Source organism: Thunnus thynnus, chromosome 13, assembly GCF_963924715.1.
Source record: "Thunnus thynnus chromosome 13, fThuThy2.1, whole genome shotgun sequence".
NCBI lineage: Eukaryota > Metazoa > Chordata > Actinopteri > Scombriformes > Scombridae > Thunnus > Thunnus thynnus.
Window position 1 is genome coordinate 26788248 of NC_089529.1, and position 27125 is coordinate 26815372.

Genomic DNA, 27125 nt, shown 5'->3' on the forward strand with positions numbered 1-27125 from the left:
CAAATAACAGATAAGATTTCTGCTTGTGTATTTGGTGATGGAAACACCTCAGTCTGATTTCAGTTTTTAAGGTCCCACACCTGGATGTAACTGTAGTCATACAGTATGTACTATTGTTTATACACATTTTTATAGTGTAGTGTTTTTACAGCTAGTATACAAGAAATCAATGTATATACACAAAATTATGACGTGTGCAAACAGATGTCAATCAAAGTACTACTTCACAAAAAAACAGAAAATGTTTTTCCCAAAAATACTTAATACTTTAATCTAATTACAGTCAAATATGTAAACTTTATTTCCAAGTGAAAAGCTTCTCCACAGGACAAGACATTTTTACATGTCACTGTAGGAGAAGTACAGGTGTAAAAAAAAAAGAAAATTAAATTCCTGCTTCGGTTTCATGATCCTGGTATTGTGTGAGCTGGTTCACACTATCACGACTTACTGGGACACTTGAATAGAACGGAGCCATCGTTAGTGTTATTAGTGACACCTGTGTGCTTTTCCTACTATGATAAGTCAAAATGTCTGCTATGAAAAAAAAGCTCTATTCCTTTTGTGTTGTTGATGGACACTGTTGTGTCATAATGCAGTGCACACTCAAACATCGAGCTGTACACTGACTCTTTCGAATCATCTTAAGGTTGTTACTGTTCCAGCGTGAAAACAGGCTCCTCAAACCTGCTTAAAATTAATAAATAGTTTAGGATAGGGACAAAAGTGGTGATACTGTTTCACTTAGTTTTACAAAATAAAACATTATCACATGCTGTTTGTAATATTTGATCTGTCAAACCATATGAAGATATCAACATCAATGATCAGACAAACATTTGTTATTGATACTGCTGTAAGGAAGTATACACATGTTGTATTGGAGGAAATCCTGATACTCTGAACCTTATAAATGATCCAATCTGATAATTCCACCCACAGAAATGTAAGCAGACCTGCAGAATAACAGAATAATCCAGATCTGCTGTGACTGGAGCCGAATGTTTCCGAAGTCGCCCTCGGTGTCTCCTCCCTGCAGTGTGAATAAGCCGCCCTAACTGACTCTGTGGTTCATTAGTATAAAGGTTTATGAAAAGGCTTCATTAAAATTGCATCCAGCATTTCAGTGCCTGTAATGAAAGTTAGTGCAAGTGTCAAAACCTCTCCTGTTAACCAAACTCACCCCATGCTGTGCTACTGGAGACTTTTACATGATGTGGTCTGAATCCTGGACTCCTGGATTAGCACTGTGCCTGTGTTTTCAGCACAATTAACCACATAAAGAAAGCATTGTTCAGCAATTTCTGCAGTTAATCATGAAAATAACTTTTATTTGGTCCTCTGCTAAATCTCCCTACTCTGTTCACTTATGTAAATCTCATATACAGTATATTGTTAACTTGAAAACATCATTAGGTTAGGTGTTATTTTCTTAACTGAAATGTCACAGATCTAATTTTCACAGATTTGGGGATTTTTAAAAAATAAAAAAACAGTTATCAATCAGTAATTTGAATTTATTATTTGTCACAAGAGCTATTGTTGTACATATGACACCAGATTATGATAGCTAAGTGTTAGAAATGGTCACATAAATTACACATTTTTACAAAAATGCAATTTTGTGTTATTTACCAAAAAAAATGTGTATTTAATTATGCATCAAAAATCTAAATTAAAAACGTGCACTTGTAACTGTCACTTTGAATGTATTCAAGTTTTTTTTTTTATATGCGTCTACATTTTGGTTGGAAACTGTCAAAACAATAATCGTAGTATATGAGCTACATTAAATTATTGACTGGGAGTTATTGGCAGGAGAGCCAGTTAAGTCAGTAAAATTAAATATGAAGACTGAGCTCTCAAGTTAACTCTCCTCAACCAACAACACACATTACTTTTGAGAAGCTTAGTGAGTTAACAAATACAACAATTGTGTCAGATAGTAAAGCCTGATGGTTCCAGCAGTCCCAGTAGAGCCCCAGTATACAAATATGGACCTGGAAATGTGCATAATATGTGCCCTTTAATTTGTCACCGATCTGTATGTTTGCTTTGTTTGACAAGTTTCTCACCTTATCAATCTCAGCCACTGCTGATACCACATCAGCTCCAAACTGGCTTCACTCAAATGAACAAATTTGGCTTTTCTAGTTTAAAATCAAGACTGTCCTCCCAAGAAAAATGTCAAGATTAGTCGTGATACGTGCTAAAATATATTTGCATTTAAGAGATTGAAACTCTCAGGTGGCCGTAGTAATTATGATGGAAGCAAAGAAGGTAATGATATGATATTATATATAGACAAAGTCTGCATAGGGAGGAGGTCGGGGAGGATGGATGCGTCAACAAAACATCAGACTTTAACAGGAAATCGTTGATTGTTTCAGGTGTCCAACCATGAGTTTCCTATTTCCAACTGTGAGTCAACAGTTTTTAAAAACCACAACGCTGACAAACATGATGTTGGCGAAGCAAACTCAAAGCTTTAATAACGTCACCTCAGAAACCAAAGTAATCAGGGTTGTTTTAAAAGAAAATTCAACACATTTCTCTTCACATTTAACATCAAACGCACCATCACTCACAGTACAGCACTACTTTCCCTGCTCTTTCTATTCATGTCCACTGGAATGGCCGCTGGAATCTCCTAAAATGTTTTACCTTTTAAAGTGAAAAATCACTTTAACGTCCAGCGTACATGATGGTCTATATCTGTTGTGTTCATTAGTTCAGGGGTAGCAGTCACTCCAGGTCCATCATCACCAATCCTCGCTCTTTCCCTTTCCTGCTCTAATTGCCTGAATAGTCGTACTGCTGCTGCCCATTAGTATAATACCCATTAGTCTGCCTTTACTTCCCCCACACCACCACTCCCTGCCTTTACTACACCTCTGAGACACACACACACACACACACACACACACACACACACACACACACATATGCAAAGCAGAACGTATAGACATGTACAGAGGCTTGCAAAGGCGTACAAACATGTACAAGCACAGTAACATGAGCAAGTTTTTCTGTTCATATTAATGTTTTTTTTTTTAAATTAATTACTAACCAGTTCCTATTTTAGTCCCTCCAGCAGAGCCTTGATCTGTTTGCTGGAGCTTCAGCCTCAACCTCAAACTTTTCCACACACAAACATGCGTACAAGAATCCTGCGATTCCTCTTCCCCAGAAGTAACGAGCTGATGTCGTGTACCTCGGCGAGCCTCTGGGTAAGAGCCGATCTGGCTTCCAACATGCTTTTATGAGAGCAGAGAAATGGAAAATGAACAAATTATTTATTTCACTAACCCTCCTGGAATGTATGAAAACGTCTCCTTTTATGTACCAACGGGATAATTCTCTGACGCTCTCCAAAGTAGGAAAATATTGTCTGGCAAAGAGGTTAAAGCTAAGGTAGGTAATGTATTTTAGAACTTTTTTTTTGTTATACTTGTTGAAATTCTCTGTATATCCTGACAGCAATCAATAAATAAAATGCTCTGACAATAAAAAGATAAAAATCCAGTAACTGTGGCTGGCGCAGGCCTGTAATAAGTCCGTACAATCATTTCATTCAGCCTGAATGAAATGATTAGACGGACTACCTGCCTACCAACGTGCACTCTGCCTGTGCACTCATTGCACACGGCACAGAAAGTTCGGAGGCCAGGTGAGCAGTGAGATACCGACAGATGTGATGAGACTGCGTGAATTGCAGAAGGAGAGAAGAAGAAGCTTTGAATACCAACAGAAAGCAGCATGAAAAGCAACATGCGATCATAGGACCATTGCCTGTAGAGCGGGGGAAACTGAAAAGCGCATAATCTTATTATCAACACTGGAGTGAGAACTCGGCTCCCAGAAGTGAAAAGCAGCGATAGATTCTTATGCATCACTGCAGCTTCAGGTCAGATACTGACCCGTCTCTGCGCCCTGGTGCTGCTCGTCGCTCTGGGACCTGGTTGGAGCTGTGGGTATTGCTTGATTTCAAGCAGGGAGATGGGGACGATCAATTCTTTTGTGGCGGACTTCAAACAGGTGAGAGGTGGCCCTGTTTTCTGTTTACTAAAGGTTGTTGTACCTTTTACCTTGAGAAGAAGTTGTGTGTCTTAGTGAGTGCAGTAGTAAGCTGTTAAAGTGTTGTGTTGTGTTGCGTGTGTGTATGAAGCACGTGCCTATGCCTGGTGGTCATCTGGTGGGAGGGGCTTAGGACAGAGAGCGGAGGCGGGAAGAGCTGCAGGAGGAGGGCTTGATTTTCAAATTCTGCCTACTCCGGCTTTAAATAGGTTCAGACCCACCGGAGCTGAAAAGTTCTTTTAATTGAGAGATAATTGAGATAATGAACTTTTTACATCAATTCTGACATTTTTGACATTTTGACATCAATTTTCATCACCCAGTGAAATCATGGAGGGAGACAACAATGGTGAACACGGTGATTTTATTTGCACCATGCTTTGCTTGATAAAGCTAAATAAAAAAGTTTCAGTTGTGTTTAAAATGAACAGTGGATGTATTTAGCGTGCAGCAAATACCTGCAGAATCTCAAACAGCATCTGCTGATCACAGTCCTGCACTGGGGCATCATGCAGTCCAGGTTTTGAAGGGACACGGTTGTTCTCTGCAAAAACCAAGTTGTTACCAGTAATTATTTCCTTTGGTTTCTATGTTTATGATCAAACTGCCCCTATCAGTAACTATCTACAACTGTAATTGAATGACACCTATTAACACTACATTGTATTTAATAGCAATACTGAACAAGAAAATGTTAGTGACAAGGCTTTAAACTCAGGGGTAATATTAGCTGGTTAGCTAGCCAGCACTGTTGATTATTTAAATAAAGAAAGCTCACAAACATGTGGCTGCTGTTTTTACTGACACTATTCAGCTTTTGACTCTTTGTAAAAAAAAAATCTCCTTATGTCTATCTCGTTTTGTAGGAGACATTTCAATGCTGCAAATTTGTTATGACAAAAACAATCATTATTTAGCTGCTAATAATAGCAAAGAACGACAAGCTAACACTAATGTTAATTGCTTGTGGATTACAGCTAAAACCACTGATGCTAAAGTTACTTTATATAGGGACATTCTGAAGCTTTAAGTGATTGATAAGATTGCTTATTCATACTTACAAAATTACTACATACTTACTAAACTGCAGTTAACACAATTGCATGTTGAAGCAACTCTACATAACTTCCACAGCTGTAGCTGAGCGGCTCCAAGTAGAACCACCTAAACACAGAGGGAGGGGGGGTTGTGTGTGGCATCTGGTCCTGCCCACACTCTTTGATTAACAGGTGATCATGAGAATGAGAACAAGTATTCAGAGGAACTCGCTATCCGCACTCTTTAGCCATGAAATTGCTTGTTTCTGATTGGCTGGCAGGGGTAAGAAGACACCTCCAACCATTCCAACAGTTTAATCACTTCTAAATCCATGAACAAAGTATATGAAACTCCAGATAACCATAATAACACTACATTTAACTACACTAACCTCACCGTGAGTTAACATTACTACAAACACCTAAAAACGTCAAGTAACATTTGAAGCTTCTCTCTTTGTCCGCGGTAAGCGGTCATGGTGTACTTGAAAAATAATGAACTCAGCTTGTCCATTGATTGACTGTCAAACCTGTGGATTTATTTATTATTATTAATGACCTGTGACATTTCATTTAGATACTTACTGAAGCATAAACAAAGTTAAAAAGAAATGAGGGTGAGAAGAAAGGGGTGAAAGAGGATGAACAAGATGAGAACAGGAAGTAAGACAAGCTTGAAATGGGAATGGAGGAGAAAAAAAAATAATGAGGGACTTCTGTTCTATGACGAGGAGAAATAATGCACTGGACAGAAAGATGTGGAGAAGCAAAGGGGGATCACAGCATCACTATTTCATAGTCTGAGGGGGCAGCTCCACATCAAGCTTCCTACCATGTCAAGCAGTCAATCAGCATCAGCCTGTGTGTGTGTGTAGCCTACATGTGTACATTTTTAAAATATCACACAGTGCTACATATCTGTCACTCACTGCTTTGGGGCAATAGAACAAGTAGTAGTGTGGGTGGATTACACACAGTGGAAAAAAAAAAAAATTAAATATTAAACTCCTTTGACCGACCCAGCCTATGCAGCAAACTGATCCGAGGGAGGCCAGGCCTTAAAAGGTCACAGGTTGGGACACGAGATGAGAGCGCAGACGAGGAAAAAGAGTCGAGGGACTTGCCCGTCCTTCCTCATCTCCATCCTCCACCGAGCCCATCCTCAGCCTGCCGCCTCGGGGCGATTCGCTGCGGCGGTTTCAGACAACTAAGTGCAGTTGGAGTTTCAGCCGTCAGTTGTCGCAGGTCAAGAGTTGTCATGATCATCAAGGGTGTCAATCACAGGAGATTAAGGGAGTGGCGGTCTGCAGGGATTGCAACCTGCTTCCCCCCCCTGAACCTGCGCTCACTGTATATGTGTGTGCAAACAAATATGAGCAGGTGTAGGCGAACTGCACACACTCCCCTCTGGCATGAAAGAAAGATGATGGCATGAATGATGTATTGTACTGTTACACACTACAAACACTCTCACACACACAGATAGAGCAGGGCAAAAACTGTAGTGATATGATGGCTTCTGTAAATGCTGTCTGTCTTCTGCAAAGAGGAGGAACGTAAAAGCAGAGAAAGAAAGGAGATGCTGAGTGACACATGTCTCAACGTCCAATTTATTCCTCTTTTGCTCATAGAATAAGAATGATGTACTTCGACCTCAATGGTGTGAAATGCAAAATGCAAAAAAAAACGTCATTACATGCCAAATGACTTAAGAAATTGGTGTGTTATTCACACGCTATTTGGTGATACCAGGCTGTTATGTAAAAATGCTCCCTAGAAGTCAAAAGCCAGGGCTTCAGACCACTCTGCAATGTTAACTCTACTTCCTCTCTCTAGATGACGTCAGATTGCTTGCACACAAATGGCTGACCGTTCTGTGGTCGTTGTTGCTAACGTTGTTCTATGGGCTGTTCACATTGTCCACTCACAAATTTTTTGGATCGGATTCAGGCTTGAATATGTAGGGATGCATTTGAGAAGTTTCCGTTGTGAGTAAAGAACGAGAAAACGAAATAAAGTCCTACTCCCGAGCCAATGGGAGTCGGCCGAGAAGCAGCATCCGGAAGCTGGCCAATCACAACAGAGAGGGGACTTAAAGAGACAGGAGCTAAAACAGACTGTCTCAGACAGAGGACAATGTAAGATGAATAAGGATTTTTTAAAAACTGTTAATCATGCAAAATGCAAAACTGGGCATCATGTGAAGTTGAGCCCAAGGATATAAATATAGATCTGCAAACTTTCCCTTTAACATATTTTGTTGATAAAACAGGAGAACATGTCGACTGAACTTAATTTGTAAATTAAGCAAAGTTAACTGCTCCTACTATTATCACAGTCACTGGGCTGAGTAACTGACAGTCAAAACTCCACCTCACCTCCCACACAATCAGCTAACATGATGTCAGTCTGAATACTGAAATGAAAAATGAAATGGCAATTCAATCTGATTGTCAGGCAAATGTTGTTGTTTCTCTTTAAAAACTACAAACTCTTTAACTTCTAAGGATCTGACCTGTGGTTTTCTGCTGTGTTTTAACACTCCCCATTTACTCCATACTGACACAGTTCAATGTTAACAAATTCTTCTCAAGTCACAAATTCCTCCAAAATTAAAATTTAACACTCTAACACCAGCTGTGTTTGATTTTTCTCTCAGATTTTCAACATTTCCAAAAGCTTCAGGGTAAAGGTTTGACATGGCAAAAGTTCAGACATGCCTCATGTATTTCAAATCAGTTAGACCTTATGGATTACATTGACATGTTGGATCTGTTTTGGACCCTTGCCTGGTTGGGAGAGGTTTAGTCCAGGTGATTTGAAGTGATTGGAAAACTCTCTTGGCATACATACTGTAGACGGACAAATAGAAAGAAGAGCAGAAAAAAAATCAGAGAAAAAGACGAACTTGGAGGCAGATAGACAAGTAGAAACAATCAAACTCCTTGTTTCTAACTCTGCTGTCAAAACTGTGACCATACAAGACAACAGAGTGATTCAGCTTCTTGGAGCACTCAAACAAAGGAGCGCTTCAGTTATTATTATCAATTCTCATTGATGTTATCCATTTATATAGTGCTTTTATCCAAAGCAGGTGCCTCTCACACACTGATGGCAGCAAGCTATAATGCAAATTAATGTGACCAAAATACTTTTCATTGCCTATTCAGTGCCGTTATCAAAATTGTTATGTGTTTTTATTACATCCATGCATTATTATATTTTATGCCTTCCATGTTCAGTTTCCCAATATCTCAACTTGTGATAATGCTTTCAAGCAGCTGAATGCCAAATCTCTATCATCAGACCTGGAAAGCATCACTATTGCTTTTTATTCACAGATGCAAATACATGATTGAAAATGCAAATACAGACCTTAAAAAAACATGGTGCTCCCCAGCTGCGTAAGCTGAAACTGTGTTTTGCGTAGGCCGATACAAAAGTGGGTGGGTGAGTGTTTCCCTGAAAAAATATTAGAAGAAGAAAAAACAAATAAACATAGACAAACTGAAGAAAATCAGCCACCAGTTTACATTGCAATAACAGCAAAACATGCTCAACAAACAGAGCATCAGTCTATAAAGGCTGTACACAACATTATAGAAAAAAAGTGAAAAAATACACTAAAAAACTCTGTTTAGCCATTGTTGTAGTGTTAACGTAACATCGCCTGAACAGCTAGCTAGCCAGTTAGCTGGAGGCAGTTCAGGAAGGTCTGCGTGTCAGAACCAGAGCAGTCAGTTACATCCTGGAGACTTGCTGAAACAAGTTGTGGGAAGTGTTGTTACAACACGCATGACAAGTCATCAATAAATCAAAAATAATAAGTTTATATTCATGCATTTCCTAAATTTTTAAAAAATGTGTTTTGATCAAACATGGCTGGGTGGGCCAGTGTTAGGCCAGTGCTCTATTAATGATAACATGTAATATGTTATCTCCTCCAGTAACCTGTGGAGAATTTAATAAGTTAATAGGATTTATATTAATTGTTGAAATAGTTTTTTGTTCTTTGTTTTAACTTTTCTACTGTTTAATGAAAATATTTTGATATGCCTGATGACGGTCACTGCACCAAAAAAAACAGACCACATGTTGACAGTGTGCAGGAGCAAATGTAAAAATGTTCACTTTTTATTAATCCTCCTTTGCACCTGTCTGTATGTATGTATGCAAAGATTTCTTTTCAGTTTGTCTCTTTTTGCACAGCTGCAAACCAAATTTCCATTGTCAGACCATCATTGTCTGAATTGAACTGGACACGGTTAACCGTTATTCTTCCTGGTGTTGATGAAAACAAAAAAGTTCAAACACAGTGAATCATTCTGAGCAGATGAAGTTCCTCTGAAACAATTGAGAGAGTGTTATCTTTAATGCAGGTTTTATATTTACATACCAACTGTCGTGCTTCGATAACATCTTCAGTGTTTGGACTGCGCTGGATTTGATACCTGGAAATATGATCACCATCAATGAATAATGTGTTGGGCATTCATGTGGAAGACCCCCCCCCCCTCAAAGGGGCTGTGTTTTTGTTTTTTGCCATTCAAACAATCAGGAAATAAATTTAAAAAAATTCTGAATGGTCCCTTACAGTAGCCCAGCCTGCTAGAGACAAAGGCGTGCACCAGTTTCCACAAATCTTGTTTTGACATGAAATCGTTGATCCTTGAGATGTTCGTAAGCTGATTTTGTGACAGATTGTGATGAAACTTCTGAAATTTAGGTCAAGTCTGTCTTCTTTGGCATCAAAAAAAAAATCATTTGATTTTGGTTTTATCCTTGTTTATTTCAAGGAAAATTTTGGGTGAAGTTGCAATGGAAGGTAAAACGGGTAAAATCACCGGATGAACTGTAGTGCTGTGCGACCAGTAGAAAAACGTATAAGATAAAATCACACTGAATATTTAAATCTGCTTTTGGCATACCACACGCCTATGCGTTAACTTGATGGGTATTTTTTCAAAGTAATGCACTATTGCACAAGGAAATAAAAAAAGAAAAAAAGGTGCATTTATTTAGTAACACAAACAGAAATTTGCATGAGCCACCTTAAACATCAATGTGCAAACTGTGCTGCCGTTCCAGTGAAGGCAATTTTAAGTTGGTTCCTCTTTCTGGGTTTAGGTGTTGCAGTCCTGACACCACCACGCCACACCTAAATACCTTTCTCACTGCCAGAGTCAGTTGACACAACAATAACGGAAACACATCTAAAACACGTCATGACTCATAAAGCTGACAATGACTCACCACATGTCTCATGAGTTCAACATCTAACCATCAACTCTTGTTGACGTTTCAACCACAATATTTCACTAAAACCATTGCCTAAAACAACTTCCAGTCCTGAAAAAGGTTTAACTGACACTTTCATTTAAATTAATAAAAATTGCTGTTTCGATCAAACAAAGCAGTTTGACTGTACCTGCAGTACAGTGCATGTATGTGAACAGGTTAGAGCAGCACATCTTACGTGCAGCAAAAATAGAAAGTTTAATGATTCGTTGATATTGATATTGATATCATACCAGCAACATTACACCTCTCACTATAGTTTCAGTGTCTATATCTGTAGTAGTATGTCACAGACATGAAAAAAAATATAGTGTCACCGCTATGGGTCAATTTCCTCGGTGGGGAACTCCAGCGCGGAGAGTCGGTAACAAACGAGGAGCTTCTTTTCTCGACTCGCTTTCTGTGATATTAGTTCAAACCGGGACTCCTGCCTGTTGATTTACCTTCCAGACAGAAGCAGCAAAGAGAGTCAGGAGTTTCCCTCCTGACAGTTAGTTTGGGGATTTGTTCGTCGGAGTGTGTTTGTCTCGTTTGGGGAACTTGTTGTGTTGTCTAGAGGGATTTCCTTCACTTGGAGGTGTGACAGCGGGGATTTAACAGCGTGTGACAGCGGAATAATCTGTATAATCAATCAATAAAAAAAACATCCTTTGTGAGGAGTGTATGTGGCTGACGAAGACCCCACCATGCCCATCTCATGGCCACTTTCACCTCTCTTATTATTTATTTATTTTCACAATGGAGCACATGCTTCTTAACCTTTTTCTGTCTAAACTAAATATATATGAAATTTATAATCAATTGATATGAAACTTTCTATTATCGATGGTCATTATCAAAGTCAAACTCTATGTAGAAAGACAGAGCTGGCAGTAGCAGCGTTGCATCATTTATGGACACCTGTCCGCAATGCACATTGGAAAAGGTTTTATAACTGAAAAGAGTAAGTTTAGCTCATTCCAGACCAGCAGTGTGTATAATATGCATTCACTGACTCCTGTGAGATGCAATTTTTGACTCAAAGTGTTTGGCTCAGCTGCTACGGGTAAAGAATTGGATGAATATTAAAGGATTTAAAGAAGAGTATGTGTGTGTTTGCAGCCACCTATTTTTATTTGCGTTTTCAATTTACGCATAAAAAAACCTTTTTGGCGGGACTGTGGTGGAAAAGTTAACGCATCGATAAAAGCAAAGAGCAATGAAGTGCAATGGAAGCAGATTTAGCGATTAAATCATGACATGAATAAAGCATGTGATTTAAAAGTCCACTTACGTTTCCGCTCCACTGAAGAGATGGAAAATAGCGGCAGACGGAAACATCAGATCTGTTTGGATCATGTTATTTTTCACAGTTTGAGGTTTGACTGGCACTCTTTTATTAGGTCATCTCGAGGCGCCCATTTCTTCTGAAATGGTTTAATGGCACCGACTAGAAAAATAGCACCACCAGCTGTTTATCTTGATGAGCAAACTGTTTGCAAAATGTCATTGGTTGGAAACGCATATTAATTAAATACTCAATATTAATTTCGTTTGCCGATATTCTGGAAATTCAGTTAAAATTTGCACTAAATTTGGATGGAAAGCTAGCTACTGTACATCTACAAACTGCTAAAAAATACCAAATTATCCACATTTGGATCTCAAGTTGACTTGAATTGAAGCATAAGTTGGTAATCACTGAAGCCTTTTATGATTTTATGCTCAGCCCTTTGTATGTATGAATGGTTCTTGGTCACAGTAACGCTTCGTCTTCTATATACTGACCCTACAGCATGAGCTAGCAATTGAAGACAAACTCCTCGGTCCTTGCACATCAGCTTGCGCTGAGTATTGGAATGTGGTTTGACAATGATTACAAATACTTTCAAGACTACAATCCTGATTACCCCTCTTACTCATGGCCCCAGGGCTTGGACCCTACTCATTATTCACCTCCTGTTGGCATGAATGGCAGTACAGCGAGACAAAAGGTTGTAGAAGAAGACTTTATACAAAACAACTTGTTTATCAAGAAACAGTTGCAGGACCAACACTACCCACCTGTTTCCCTCCCAGCTCCCTGTTTCAAAACATAAAGGAAAAGCATTTTATCTATTAACCGTCTCAGGACAGTCCTTTAGTCACAAAAAGTCTATGTAACCAGCCAGCTTAGGCTTTATATCTTCTTAATAACCCCCAATTACCACTCATGTAAATTACCACATTTTACTATATATTATATCTATCTATCTATCTATCTATCTATCTATCTATATCTATATATATATATATATATATATATATATATATATATATATATATATATATATGTATATCTATCTATCTATCTATCTATCTATCTATATATATATATATATATATATATATATACATATATATAATATATATATATAAAAGACTTTACTGGATTAGTGTAAAACTTTGTGCAGAGCTTAATCATGAGTTATGTAAAGCTCCAAACTTTAAGCTATTATATGATTGAAAAAAAAAAAAAAAACTAAACAAAAAGAATGAAAAACTTAAAAAAACTTTTTAGTGTGAAAGAATACAATTAAACATTTATAACAACAAATGGTATTTTCTTAAATATCCTTGAAATCTGTTTTCTTTTGGCAAAACTAAACAATTATAAACTAAATCTGTAAACATAAATATTCCATTCACAATCATGATATGAAATTTTCAGTAACCAGATTCATTTATGAAACTTCTATTCATAAATTTAAAGAACTTGGTTTTATGAGAGTAAGAGTAAGAGTAAAAAGTAATTACAGGGAAGTGTGTATGGATTTATTATCCTGGCATTGTGATATACACATCCAACACATCCTCATTATGAAACGACCACATGGGTCGATTGTAGCTACACTCCAGAACGACCCATAGGAGCGTAATATGCTGTTGTTCAAAACTGTTACAAATCATTATTAAAAAATAATGATGTTTTATGGTGTGACAACGCTGTGGTTAAGGCCTAGTTAGGTTTAGGCACAAAAAACACTTAGTTAGGGTTAAAGAAAGATCATGGTTGGGATTAAAATTATCACTTTAAATTAATACTAACTAGTTAGGCAACCTTCGTTGTCATGGCAACAGTATCCACCATGTTACAGTTTTTAAAAAAGTGTCCCAATGAGCTGGGAAGCCACTTTTTGCCATCTAACTAACTAACTAACTAACTAACTAACTAACTATCTAGCCATCAACCAAACCCTACCAATCATACGAAAGAAGTCACCTAATATTGACGTCATCTGAACCGCGTCACTGAATTTTAGACCGATGCTGTTGTTTTTCTCGTGAGGACGAGCTTAATGCATCATATTTTATTAGAAAATCACATTTTCTTAATCTCCAAAGTAATTGCTGTCAAAAAACCCTCAATTTCCAGAGTCTCAGTGGGGTTTTAGTGATAGAAGGCAACTCATTACATTTACGCAAGTATTGTACTGAGGTATAACTTTTAGGTGCTTCTACTATTACTATTCAGATGGAAATATTGTACTTTTTTCATTGTTTAGCTCTCTGTGCAGAATCAATACAGGGTGAAGATGAAAACCAAATGATGAACTCCAAATGACCAACTAAGTGGTGTAAATTGATTGTTTTGCCCTGCTGTACCACTGTGTATGTAAATGTGTTTCTGTGACAGTGCATGGATGTGTGTGTGTGTGTGTCTTTCTGTCTATGGTTATGTCCCTGTGCATGTGTGTGTGTGTGTGTGTGTGTGCCCACAGGGAGTGTGTGCTCTGTGATCCAGGTAATGCAGACCAGAGAGTGAACAGGAGAACAAACGAGAGGCGACCGCTCTCCATCCATCTTCTCTCTCTCACTGACCTCATTCGTCCCGTCTCCATTTATTGATTGATGGGACGACGCTGTGTTGTGTTTTGCAGGCCGGTCGTGACAACCTGGTGACAAGGTTCCACAGGGGACAGAGGGGAGAGAGACTCCCACAGCGAGTACAGACAAAGAGAAACAGATCCTCCGAGCCTGGTCACACCAGCACTTTATGAAGATTAATGTCAAATCAAATCAGTTTATTTTGAATGAAATTGCTGCAAACAGTGGATTTGCTTGTGGCTGTAAAGTAAAAGCTACATGCAGCAACTTTGGTGCATGCAGCATGCAAATTTGTGCCATGTGCCGATATCAGACTGACTAAGAGCATGTCTACACAGGCAGCGTTTCTGCCGCTTTTTTCAGCTGTCTGTCTCACGTGCCACTGACTGAAAAGATATACTTTCATTTTAATAAATACAGCTGTTGACACAAGCTGCATGACACTCATGCAATACATGCGTATTTTTATGCTTCAAGTCTATTTCTTCCATTTTACTAACTACAGTGATTGTGTGTTGGGCTGCCAAAAAGTGAGTGTCCTGCTCTCAATACTGCACGAATGCATCATCCTGCCAAGACACTGATGGAGGAATGAAGCTGCTGTTCTGCTAACATACTGCTATCACTACGCAGTCTGTGTGTGTTAAAAACTCAGTCAAACCACCATTTGGAACAGCGACATTGGACCAAAAAAAAGTATTTCAATTTGCTCTTAAACAGAGGTGAAGTGAAATGTGTGGTGCCGGTCTGGGTATCATACCATTGGATAATTTGTAATTAATTTGTAATTCAAAAACCAAAAAACGATAAATCTGTTATTTGTTTCAAAACAAAAAGCAAGAAAAACGTTTTTGGTGTCAGAATCAAATAACGAAAAACCAATCAATCCCGGCCTGTTTTTGGTTTTTGCCGATTCGTTTTATCGTTATTCCTTTTTGGATTGAGTATCGAGCAGGTCTGCGGACATCAAGCTAATTTGTTTTTGCGTTTGAAACCAAAAACGGAAGTCACAGGGGTTTTTTTCCTTTTTTCATTTTAAACCAAAAACGAAAAACGAAATCATGTGATCTATTCCTTTTTTTGTTTCCCAACGAAAATCCAGAAATCCACATTCAAAAGACCGTGCAATTTTGGTTTAGAAATCAAGTATTTTTGTCAGTTTTGCACGATAGCGGAAGCAGCTACATTAGCCTACCCATGATCCTCAGCGACCGTTGCTATGGTGAAGATGCTTATTAAATATGTATTCTGTATATGTATTTTGTATTACCTTAAACAGATATATAGTGAGTGCAAAGGCAAAGTGCAGTAACTACAATCTCAGTGTCTTCTTCCTGAGAAAATCTAAATCTAATTCGATGTCTTATTACATTATGTCTGCATTTAATTGTTTTATTGTTTGCATGTTTAAAAAGTTGAAATAGTTGAAATGCTTGTGTACTGGGTTCACTTCAACACAGGGAATTGTGGAATCACTACTTATTGGTTTTGGGTTCATTATGTGTCAAGACACCCTGAGGAAGGCAAGTGTACTGATACACATTGGTATATTTAAAAAGTATAAGCCCATATTTATTAAAGGCTTTTAATTGGCTTGGAATTTGATTTTTTTTTTTTTTATTTCACAACAACCCACGATTTCTCTTTAAAATTGCATATAACCCCACTCGGCTGAATAAGAAGCAGAGTGGGACTTTGAATCCATTTTGCCACAAACAAAACAAGCTGCAACCAACAGTAGTCACTGCATCACCCTTTTAGGTAATGTGGTTCCAGACAATACTTATCTGGTAAATTAAAACTGTCCTTTGATGTGGTTTGAACAAGGGATGTGCAGAGGGCCCAGTATTTGTATTTGTATCTGTATTTGTTGAGGCAGCAAAATTATTTGTATTTGTATTCGAATAAAAGTGGAAAGAGGCTTAAAAATCCTGTTTTTCTTTTTATTATGCTTATAATTCTAGAAAATTAAAGATGAAAATTAAAGTGATGTCCAAATTAAGAAATATACGTCATGTAGTAGATGGATGTGACTCCCCTCATTGAGAACTGCTGATAGACGTAACAGCGGAGCAGAGGAGAGAGACTGAGATAGCGACTATAACTGACCTGCTCGCTGGTATTTGACATGTTTTATTTTTTTCTTCCCCAAAACAAATAATTTTAAAAATATTTGTATGAAACAAATATTCGTCAAAAACCCACTTTTTGTATTCGGGCACACCCCTAGTTTGCAGTCTATCACGTTGTAATTAGGAGTGTCACAAAAATCAAGTTTCAATGAACGTTCCGGAGATAGTTTTTACGCAGCGTTGCTCTTTATTTTGCATGCATTTTATTTTTTTTTTAATATAATTTTTGGCTAGTGTTACAGGACAAGAGAAATATCTTGTTAAAGGAGTTCATGGAAATCAGACAATAATCTTTTAACTGCCTCTCCAACTGCTTTATTTTTTTATTTTTTATTTTGGCTGATTGGATTCAAACTACAAACCCATTAGTCATCCCATCTGGAAGGCATTTCAGAGCCTTTAGTTTACATCACTGCAGACATTTCTCTATCGGTCAGTCAATAGCGGTCGCTTACAATATGCGCCCCGCATTTTAGCATGTGGCTTCCTTATTGGCATTCCCCTCAAAAGCAGCACGTGTGATTATAGGTGTTGACAGTCAGAGGGATCAGCCATTAAACTGATAATTAGTAACACTGCACTGATTCAAATGATCCATCATGGCCATGCCTTGCAGATGAAGCCAGTGATTTATCATCATGTGGGATGTCTGAAGCATAGTTTCTTAAACTGTGGGCTGAAGATGCAAAATGACACAGGACCCTGTTTGTGAAGCATCTTGGATAGTGTGTTTTTTAATGAGCATTGATTCCAATATTCAGAGAAATCCTGCATTTGTGTTCATCAACAAGGAAGTGAAATAAAAAAAAACCCTTTCTAGACCAACCGGCTAAACCCAAGCTTGTGAAGATGCTGTTTTTCCCACTATTTTAGAAATACAAGGTGTTCATTCAACAACTGAGGAAAGATTTATGGTCCTTGTTAATAAGAGTAATTTTAAGGTACAGTATTCAAGATACTGTGTGTGACTGACTGGTGACTGAAAGGCTGGACAGACTTACTAATGTACATGTGGATTGCTGCCTCTCCACAGCTCCCTATCCAAATTCATTGTGGAAGGTAAAAATATAATAATAATAATAATAATAATAATAATAATAATAATAATAATAATAATAATAATAATAATAATAATAATAAAAATAAAGAGTCTGGACAAAAACCTAAACTCAACAATACAATAAAGGAATTTTCTCACAGGAAGCAAAGAAAGAAAACTTAAAGACAAACATAACATCAGGCTGAAATCAGTGTTTCACAGCCCTTCTCTCTCTGAAAGTTTCACGACCACGCAGGGTTAGCAGTGTGGTCTGTTGCAACAGTGATGTCACGCTGCACTCTGGAGTACACTTTTACATCACTGCAAGAAGGTGAGAGGTTAAACTGCTGGAAGTCAGCAAAAACAAGATTAATCAGGGGGTTTGAAATTGTTGAAACTATATGTTGAAACGTGTCTTATTATATAACTGTACAATCAGTTTGATGTTCTCCAGCAACTTTATATAAATATTTTAACATCTTAAATGGTTTACTCAATATTTTATTAGCAGCTTTATAGGCCAGTATCAGCAGTTGTTTAAGCCAATATTGGGAATGATTGGGTGGAAAGAAACACACAGAGTGCATGAAGCAAATATCTAATTTTTATACAAAGACTGAAAGTTGTACAGACATACCTTTAACTCAAAAATATAAAACTGAAACTCTACACGACACCAATTTCAGTTAAGTTAAAATTTGCAATTCTATTATTTGCACATGTTAAATTTGTGTCAGTGTAATCCTCACTGATGATTCATGTTGCACAAATAATATTTACAGATGAATAACTTCAGTAGAGGTTTATTTGATTAAGAAAATATTTGTTTTGTCCACAGTCTACAGGATGGTTGTCCAACTGTTCTAAAATTTAAATGAGTCTCCTTGTTTATAAAGAGCAAAATAAAAGTTAATCATTGAGCGTCACGCACTGTTTGGTCTAATTCCTGCGGGGTAAACGGCTGTGAGGCTTCAGTTAGTCAGCTGTTTTACAGACGGCGACAGACACCAGGCAGAGAGCATCAGGTCAATAGTGATAATAGTAGCAGTCGGAGGTTTGTCTGAGAGCGGTAGAACAGAGACAGATGTGGCTGCTGCTATAGATCCACATCGCATTATCTGCCAGGCCTCAGGCCAAACGACAGCTACTCAGGACACAATAGGAAGTACAAGTACACACACACACACACACACACACACACACACAAGCAATAAGGGGGTACATTTATTTTGATGCAGCAATCGTTGATTTTTTCTTGAGTTAAAACAGTATTAAGTCATTTGCTGGAAGCTGGGACATGGTAGAGGGAGAACAATTATTTTTGATAATTTAAAATTTTAATAGACTTTAACTGTGTCAGATAAGAATATTTTCTAAGTGTGGTAATTACAGGGAAAACAAATCCTATTGCCTTTTTTAAAAGCATTTAAAATATTCTAAATCTGTTTTTGTTATCCCTTAATTGGCTTAACTTTTATTGAACTTCATTGAAATCTTTAAACTCTAATCTCTATCTCTTTTTTACCTTTTCTTTTTGGGATATGTTGCCAATAACAAAGAGACAGACTGGACCCCAAAATACAACAACATAATATAATGAAATTTCCTTTCATGTTATTTATATAAATACACACTGGAGTTGTTTTGCATGGTTTGGCATCTTATTGCCAATTATGTGAAATCACAATGTTACAGCACACAGTGACTATATTGTGTATTTATTATTTATTTTTAGTATTTTATTTCATTGTCATATTGTTATATGCACAATCTCTATGTCTTTACACACACACACACACACACACACACTCAAACATACACGATATACAGTATCACTTTTTTGTATCTCCCGCCGACTCAACACAGCCAGGTCACCTGATACACTCACCTGAAGTGACACACACGCCCAGAAGTTGAACCTCCAAACAATGGCGCCACGCGCCACACAAAGTTGAGGAGATACCAGAGGAGTGTGTCGGTTTGAGATGCTGTGATCCCTCTTGTCTTGTAAACAATGACAGACAAGAGGAAGAAAGGATTTTTTTCTGACAATCCAGCCACACCTTTGAAGAAAAAGATGAATCTGCTTTTGTTCAAATTCAAAGAGATGAAGTGATTTAACAGAAAGTTGCAGATGGGAGATGAGGGGTTAACGGAAAAACAGTTGGTGTTACCAGAAACCCTAAAGGTCATCAGTCAGGTGCCCATATGAACATTGCAGGGGTTTTTTCTTGCTGTAATCTCTGACCGTTAGAAGATCCCCCTCCACACATGCTTACAATGTAAGTGATGGAGGACAAAATCTCCAGTCCTCCTTTTGAGCAAAAATGTGTTTACAAGTTTATCTGAGGATAATACGAGGCTTCGGCCACCTGAGTTAGTAAAATAAAGCAGATATCTTCCACAATTAGTCATTTTAGTAAAAAAAATCCCTCTTTGTGTCTGGTGGACAGTTGTTTTCCTGTTCAGCTACAGTGGAAGGATAGTAACAAAAAGAGGTAATTTTGCACTAAAAAGACAGTAACTTTGAAAGATATTGACTTGATTTGACTAATGTGGATGGCTGTAGCCATATTAGCTTCAAATAAACTTTTTAATACATTTTAGTATGGGGGGAGGGGCGGCTGGGACCACCTTATTTGACTAACTCAGATGGCTGAGAACAAGGACTGTGGATTTTGTCTCCCATTACTTACGCTGAAAGCACATTACAAAGAGATCTTTTAATGGCCAGTATGAACAGGAGGAATGATTACAGCAAGAAAAACACATGACAGTGTTAATACGGGTACCTCACTATTGTTTTAGGACATTGTTGAAACATTGTGAACCTATCCTTTAAAATATATAACAGGAAGTGTTGAGTTTAAGAGTCCCTCTGCTTCCTGATGAAACACAGAAGCAGTCAGTCTGTAGAACTATAAGGTCAAATGTATTTGGTAAAAGCATGAATTGTTGGTTTAACAGCATTAGATAGTTATAATAAAACCATTGCTTTAATTAAAAAATATATCTTAATAATAATAATCATTAATTTGCAAAGCACCTTTCATACATAAAATGCAGCTCAGTACTTTGCAGAATGGCATTAAACACAAAACACATTAATAAACACAACAATATAAACCAATGAGAACAGGTTCAAATAAAATCATAGGTAAAATCAGGGTACAATAGATAATAAATAAATACAAAAAAAATAACTTCATAAAAATAGAATAAAGGATCCAATAAAAAGGCAGAGATAGAAAGAGATAAAAACCTACTATATTAACTAACCGCCTGTCTGGATAAGTAGGTCTTCATTTGTTTTTTTAAAAATGTCACCAGAGCTCACATATCAAATGTAACTGGGCAGGGTGTTCGTAGCTGTTTCTCCACTTGTTTTGTGGGCTACTTTAAAAACAGTTAAAAGACCAACATCAGAGGACCTTGTTGGTTCATAAGGAGTTAAAATGTCCAAAATGTACTAGGGTGCTATATCGTTAAGAGCTTTGTATGTGAGTAAAATCTTAAAATCAATTCTAAAAGAAACAGGGAGCCAGTGCGGATTAGCCAAAACAGGAGTAACGTGCTCTCTTTTCCTGTTCTTTGTTAAAAGTCTGGCAGAGGTCTGAACTTGCGTTACAGTAGTCCAACCTGTTAGCGATGAAAGCTTGGATCAAATTCTTAAGCCCTATAACTCGTTCTCTCTATAACTCGTTCTTTAAAGACAATTATGCACACATGGATTTTTCCAGCTGCAATCCATGACACCAAGGTTTCTTTGAAGCTGTAACTGGTTTTGGTTTTATTGGTTGTTCTTTCTTTCTTTTTTTTTTACAAACAATAGAAAAAATGTTGTAGTACGACTAACTATCTACACTTTTTCCTTAAAAATAATGAGAGAGAGAAGTTTAATTTCATATCACTGTCACGTCCATTGTCATCTGAAATTCTTTGAATCTTTCTGCTTGGATTCATTTGAACAGACGATGAGTGAAAGCCCATAACCTTGAGAAAATCCAATTATTCCTCCAATTATACAAAAACTAGAATAGTAACTATTTCCTTGAGTTTATGTGTGTGTGTGTGTGTGTGTGTGTGTGTGTGTGTGTGTGCGGTGAAGCCAGCTCTAAGAGATCCAGACATGAACGTATGGTAACATGGCCGACCCCCGGCGCTGTAACACTTGTAGAGCAGCGCGCTGGCCTGCAGGTCCTATTGTTCTGCTCCCATCAGCCCCAGCAGGGACCGGGCTGCAGGGGTCAAAGGTCGGCACGGTCTTTGAAAGACGGGGACCTTGTTTTCCAGATGACCCCCAATTAAATCCTGCCCGCCTTGTTATTTCCTGCTCCGGCCGATCTGACAGGGCTTTGCTGACAGAAATATGGGGCAACGAAAATTAATATTAAATGTATTACTGTGTGTAATAAAAGCAAGTCGTTGCCAGGATGAAGAGAATATGCATGAATCATAATAACTGGAATAGGAAATAGAAAAAAAAGAACTAAATAAAACACAGCAGAAAAAATCACAACATGAGAATAACAATGTTATGTACAGTATGTTTGTATTATAAGGAGACACACACACAATAAAAGACACAACATGACTGACTGCGTTGGTTGTTTGAGTGATTTTTGAGTGTGTGATCAAAACTGAGAATTTTGAACAGAAGAAATAGACAAAATTATAAGATAAAATATAAGATATTATAAAAAAAAGTAGATAATTAACATATATTAACATATGTTTCTCTGGTGTAGTGTTTTATAATTTTATCATTTTATTTTGACATGTGTCTTTTATTGCTCATATGTTCTTTTAATATTTGAACTGTTCTCTTACTATTTAATTCTCTTTTACTATTGTCTTATTCAATTAATTTTAAATTACCCTTTATTAAATAATTTATTTACACATAACAAGTCAGCCTGTTTTAATTTTTGGTATTTTGCTTGTATCTTGGTGTGTGTTAGTCTCCAAGTCCATATTTACCATCCTGTGTGTTTGTCAATCACTTATAAAGTGCGCTGAATTGCATTTGACTTGTATGAAAGGTGCTACATAAATAAGTTTGATTGATTGATTGATCATGTTGTGATGATTTGGTGCTTGTTGATGTCTGAAACGCTTTCTGGGAGGATTGTGAAATACTGTCTTCACTATAAAAACTGAAAACTGAAAGCATTTAACAAAAACTAATTTAGAAACTTCAACAACAAAATGTGTCAGATTCTTTATTAATAATTTATTCATTCATTTTTCCACTTTGTGTGTCCATAATACTATACCAATCACCAGGATTGGTAGGTGTTATGGACACGTATGCTGATAATTTACCAAAAAATATCATTTTAAAAGCAGCAGATTGGGTTATATTATATCCCAACATATGCAAAATCCATGTTCCTCCTGTGAGAAAAAGCTCATCATCATAGTTTTCCAGCAACGTCCTCTTGTGTAAGCACAGCTCAAGAAAGAGAAAACTGCAGATTTGCTGACCATGTGACAGAGTCCTTTTATGTAAGTAACACAAACAATAAATAGTTAAACCTTTGAATAATCTACATATACATACATACATCCCAGGATTTTCTTTTCAGAAATTATTGAAAACTGTGTGCACCACACACACACACACACACACACACACACACACACACACACACACACATACACACTCCTTCCATGTTGCACATCATGTGTTGTGCCTGAAGGAAGAACTGAGGGGGCCTGAGGAGGAGGAGGAGGAGGAGGAGGAGGAAGAAAGGGGAGTTATATGACAGCACTTATAAAACAAAACAAAGTCACCATCAACCCCCCTCCTTCCCTCAGGGCGTGCTGTAACTCCCCTCTGCAGTCCTCTTTCTTTTCTTTAATGCCCCCTCTGATCTTTGAGCTTCATCTAGCTACTGTTTAATCTTCTGCTGCTCTTTCTGTCGGTGTGTCCTCTGTGAGTCTCAGTGACAATGGGCCAATCAATGCGCTGGAATTTGTTAGCTGGCTAAATCAGGGCCTATAAATAAATAAATCATACTATGGTTTTGGATTTCCTTTTTTTTTTTTTTTTTTAAAAAAAATCATGCTTATAGACTCCTTTATGTTAGAGGTTTAGCTGGCTATAGTTTACCGGCTAACTGGCTGGTAAAAACAATGCTACAAACAGTGTCAGACCTGAAATTTCCAACCATTGTCAGCATTTGCACATTTTAGCTACTGTCATGCGTGCTTTAAAATTGTTGTTAATTTGTTTTGAACCTTTGTTTTTGACACTTTCACTGATAGCAAAGTAGTTCATATGTAGTTCATCAGATCTTTTTTTATGTGTTTTCAAAGTCCTCATTTATTTGTTCAATGCAATGAAAAGGACTATTTTTTTAATTCTTGGTTTCTTTGCCAATTCAATTTATTACTTTTGGTAGTATACAATAAACACTCTTCTCTTGTAAATCTTTTTGAATAAGAAAAGCTGAATAAGGGAAGTTTTGCATTTGCTACAAGACATAAATGATACATTCAGGATTTCCTATTTTTAAAAGACCAGTGTATAAGATTTAGTGCCATCTAGTGGTGAGGTTGCAGATTGCAACCAACTGAACACCCCTACCCTCACCCTCCCCTTCCAAGCGTGTAGGAGAACCTATGGTGACTGTGAAACTAGTGAAAAACATGAAAGGCCCTCTCAAGAGCCAGTTTTGGCTGTTCCGGGCTACTGTAGAAACATGGCGGTGCAACATGGCGGCCTCCGTGGAAGAGGACCCGCTCCCTATGTAGATATATAGGGCTCATTCTAAGGTAACGAAAACACAATGATTCTTATTTTCATGGGATTATACACTAATTAAAACATACTTATGAATATTATATTCCATTTATGCAAAGTCCGTTCTGCTAGCTGCCACTAAATTCTACACACATTACATGTTTAATGGCATGCTATGTTTTTTTTTCCTTAAAAATATACATTCATACATTGTACCAATTTTCTTAGCAAAGTTATATACAAAGTAAAGAGAAATGGCAAAAACAAATACTGTAGAAGCAAAAAATTTGATAAAAACATAAAAAATACACAATTGACAGATCATTTAAGGTGCTTTGAAGTAGCATGTGGTTATGATGTAAAGGTAAAGCTAGAAAAAAGTTAAACATTAGAAAATCTTTCTTACTAAAAACAAAACAAACAAAACATTTAAAAGGAGAGAAAGTAGAGAAAACATGATCTAACCCTCCCTCAAACCTGCAGTCACTGCTGTTATGTGTTCTGCACCATTGACTGTTGGTTCAACCAGATGCTCCAGGGTATGTTTACCTACACATAGCCCCTGACTCCATTCCTACATAGCTAAATGCTAACTAAATAGCATTAATTGATTGATAGCTAGTTAGCTATTCATTGGCCTCAGAGTTGAAATACCCAACATCATTGTGTTTTATTAACCATAAAATCTTATCCAGTGTTGATGCAATGAGTGAAGACAAATTATTGGATGAAACCATGTGTGACATCCCTAAATGATACCCCAACATACTTGTGGACCTGTTTTAACTTAACCAGTGAGATTATTTTTGCCTCTGAGACACATTTGTCTAAGTAACACTCAGATCTGCCACATACAGACCCAGACGGCGAGGACAGTGTTGTGGCCTGTGGAATGGCCTGTTGAATGTGAGAATGTGTAATGAACAAGAGGCATTCATTATAGATCACACACATCATTTATTCATCCGTCTGCTCTGTCTGTCTGTAAACATGCCTGTGATCCACAGTGTGTGTGTTGCTATGTGATTCTGTGTGGTTGCTTTAGTAGTTTATGATGTGTGTATTTACATGTGTGTGTCCATATTCATGTGCAGTATGTCTGGGCATCAGTTGAATCATCAAAGGGTCACTTGTATATGTGTGTGTAAGGTAATTTTATATCTACAGAAGCATTTGAATGTCTTAAAATTTTAAATATATTTAACTTAATCATTGTATTATTTCTTGCAATACTTACAGTTTTGGAGCGTTTACCTAATTTGCAGTGTCTGGTAAAATGACCAACTCTCACTCAACACACAGTATTTTATGCTTAACATTAACAGTCTACTACAGATACATGCAGGCGCTTGAAGTTTAATATTTCCACTATGATGCAGCAATTTCCCAAACAGCCAGTATTCCAAAAACCTGCAGTGTGCCATTACGGTTATATAAATGAGCTGACTCCAGCCCCTAATGCAAACCACCTTCCATCAAAACATGAAGGACTCACCATCAGGTAGGTCTGTAACTTTCTGTGCCTTTCTGTTCATACAGTTTTTTCTATCAATGCTCTCTGCTTGTCTTAATGGCCTCTGAAATGCTGATCAACAAAACACATTAATGCTCCTGTGAGTGAGGCGGCCTGATGAGTGCCGAGTGCGGATAATCTATGGATCAAATCTTAGGGAGTCTCTCTCCAAGACGGCAGGATGGTAATTTGCTGTGTTTTGACATGTCCAGATATCAATATTGTGCATTATGGCGGTGCACTTCATTTCAGCTGAACACACCAGGGAATATGAATAAAAAAAACCATCATCTGAGTAGAGAGCACAGGTCTTCCCAGCTCCTCTGAGCTTTATAGCAACTTTCAGCTTATTGTTTTGGTTTTCCAGCCTGCAAATATTGTTTTCGGTCACAGCAACAGTCGTAATCAGCGAGAAAGCCCCTAAAAACACATTGTACACTTGTCAAACACAAAGGACAGACAGAAAAAGTTGGAAACCAGCTGGTCAACATAGTGAGAATTTAAAATAAGAATTTTAAATGTATTTAAATAAAAAACTGGTTGCTAACACATTTGCCATATGAACTTAATATAAGGTGTTAATATGTGAATTCTGTGTTTACAGCTTGGTTCCACTGTCCCCAAATGGCCAAATATCTGTTATTGCAATGTTAAAGGTAAGGCCGTATTCAGACTAAATCAGGTGGTGCAGCGAAAACGCCAGTCCTCCCATTCATTTGAATGGGGGTATTGTGTTTCATCTGCGGCTGTTTTGGCCGCTGTGGTGCCGCACTGGACTGTGGCTGGAAAATTGAGCCAGAGTCAACTTTTGGAGAAATGCAACCTGACGTCACTGCGGCTGAAGGCTGCGGCGGCCAATCACAGCTGGAGATCAGATTGATCAGAGTTGCACACGCTGCCATGAGGGAGCACAAAGACGTTACTAGGATGAGGGGAGGACATTTATCTTCATATGATAAAGTTAAAAGTAAAGTTAGACTTTGCTGTCGACTTCTCGACTCCTCAACGCCGCACCACGGTCTGAATACAGCCTAAGAAGGAAAAAAAACAACATAGGATTCACAATTGATCAAAATATGAAGCTTGTGAACAAGGGTAATTATTAAAATTTATAATTGGGAAACATTTTTCAAGATGTACCCAGCATAAAACAATGTGAAAGTAGTGTACCAAAATTAAAACCCAAGAAAACATCTTTGTCTTAAACCATTTATTGATGTCCTTCATGGTCATAACTTCCAGTAAAGGAGAATGAGCACAGTTCTTTCCCCGAGGATTCTTGAAAATGGTCACAGTCCTGGTGTGGATGGTTCCAGTGCTGCAGGGAATTGAACCTGTGACTTTGGGGTTGCAGGATTGTCCCTCTAAGTCCAGGTTGTCTTTATTGACCAGATATACCTGTGGGACAGATCCATGCAGACAGTCAGACATTGAC

At 37.6% G+C, this 27125-nt stretch overlaps 1 long non-coding RNA gene across 1 annotated transcript; it reads right to left on the reverse strand.

Annotated features, from left to right (window-relative positions):
* Positions 1-2557: 2557 nt before the first annotated feature.
* LOC137195056 (uncharacterized) lies at positions 2558-5320 on the reverse strand. Its single transcript, XR_010931067.1, has 3 exons — positions 5158-5320; positions 4536-4621; positions 2558-3257 (listed from the first exon to the last, which is right to left on the reverse strand). It is a non-coding gene; the product is annotated as an uncharacterized lncRNA (long non-coding RNA).
* Between the last annotated feature and the right edge of the window lie 21805 nt (positions 5321-27125).